Here is a 2,295-nt window from a genome sequence, read left to right as displayed (position 1 = left end):
AGAAATTCCTCCCATCACATAATAATCAAAACACCAAATGCACTAAACAAAGAAAGAATTTTAAAAGTGAAAATGGTCAAGTAACATATAAAGGTAGTCCTATCAAAATTTTACCAGACTTTTCACCAGAGACTATGAAAGCTAGAAGATCTTGGGCAGATGTCATACAGACTTTAAGAGAACACAAATGCCAGACCAGGCTACTATACCCAGCAAAACAAGATATTCCATGACAAAACCAAATTTACACAGTATCTTTCCACAAATCCAGCCCTTGAAAGGATAATAGATGGAAAACACCAACATAAAGAGCAAAATTACACCCTAGAAGAAGCAAGAAAGTAATCTTTCAACAAACCCACACAAACCTAATTCCACTTCCAATAACAAAAATAAAAGGAAGTAACAATTACTTTTTCTTAATATCTTAATATGAAAATTAATATTACCAACATGTCCTAATCGATTGAGATCCAAAAATAGGAGGGATTAGAAATTTGTTGGCTGTCATCCAGTGGTCTCTCTGACTTGATAGTTGGAGAAATAAGTCCAATATTGTACAATCCATATACACTTTTTGCTTGTTTGTACATGACAGTGTCTTGCTGTGTACCACATAATGGTCTTGAAATCAGGCTTCTCCTATCTCAGCCTCTCTATTAGTAAGATTGTTTATTTGATGTTTATACAATATACTGTGGTTTTCAGAACATCTTACATATCTCAAAATTACTTATACAGCCAAAAGAAACTTAGACAATTAACTTGGGAGGTGGCTTGTAAGAGAACAACAAAGTGAAACTGAATGCTTTGCTTGATGTTTGTAACTACTGTATCAAGTCTGAAGAAGAGAACTTTATAAGTTATTCTTTCTCTGAGATGGATGCTTTTCAAAATCATCACAGCCAATGAACCAGATTCTTACCCTCACCTAATGTCTGTGCCACCCTCCAAGCAGAACCATTATTCATTGAAACAGTTGGTGAATGACTTCATGGATAGACCATCTTAGTACACACACCATTTCTTAAATGAATGTAACCTGTTCTCTGTGGGCTGAGAATGAAGACAATCTCTCAAGTTAAATAGCTTTGACCATAGCAGGAAATCTGTATTCAAAAATCGTGCCTACAATTCATTCCTTGGCACAGTAGAACTGTCAACTCTTAGCTTAGCTACGATGGAGGTAAAAATCCTTTGGTGATATGAGGGTCATTGAAGTACAGCCTTATTACAATGCACTCCAATGTCTAAAAGTTGTTCTTATTTTGGGCTTGTACCACAGTAAGAGCCAAGATTTTAAGCTCTACTAAAAACAAAACAAACAAACAAACAAAAAGACTTTATTTATGTTCATTAAAAAAATACTAGTAGTGATGTATTATTTTAAAATATACAGTTAATATGCTTGGAGTTATTTAAAATTTATATTGAGAAAAACATGTATTTTTGGTATTGCTGTAGACAAGCATCTACATAAGACTGGTCAATTGATTGTTGTTTTATTTCAAACAATTTTCATAATACTCATTTTTATTGTTACAATATTTTATAAATTTTAAAGAATATGACAAAATAAAAGAAACCAAAAGGTATTGTAGGTATTGAAGGGGGGTCTCTAAGAGGAGTTGGGGTACAAAAGGGAAACAAGAATGTGATGCAATTCTATTTACTTAAAATGTTTTTTAAATGTTAACAAATTCATATAGATTGAAATCATGTATCTTTTCTCATCCTAATGCAATAAAACTTAAATCAATAAAAAAAGAAAGGAAAGTATACTAAAATGTTAATTTTGTTATGCTTCATTATATAATATTGAACCAGTTTTTAAAATTTCCTCCCCTTTAACAAATAATTTATGGCCCTTAATTTATTTTAAACCACTTGCACAAAATAGATGATTGGTTAATAAATAAATCTTAAATAAATGTACTCTGTAGTGTTGGTGTTTGGCATAATAATGTGCATAGGGAATTTATATTGCAATATGAAGGAAGATATTTCTAAGCTTGAGATTTCATTGTTGCAATATCTGTTTGTGACATGGATAGTTGGAATGGCATTTGAGAAATCCAGATTTGCCTAGCTGCCTGAGATCCAGCTATCAATCATTCTTCATCTCTGCCTGCTCATTGTTTGAAGGAAAGGAGGGCATGACCACGCCAAGGTACGGTTGACAGGAAGGTCTTTATTGTAGCTATGAGGGAGAGTACACCCAGAGGGATCTGGAAGAGTCTAGAGCAAGGAAAGAAAGAAGTACCTTGAACATGGCCAGTAGACTGAACCAGGCCA

Source organism: Mastomys coucha, unplaced genomic scaffold, assembly GCF_008632895.1.
Source record: "Mastomys coucha isolate ucsf_1 unplaced genomic scaffold, UCSF_Mcou_1 pScaffold1, whole genome shotgun sequence".
In the NCBI taxonomy this organism is placed as follows: domain Eukaryota; kingdom Metazoa; phylum Chordata; class Mammalia; order Rodentia; family Muridae; genus Mastomys; species Mastomys coucha.
This window is presented reverse-complemented; position numbering follows the sequence as displayed.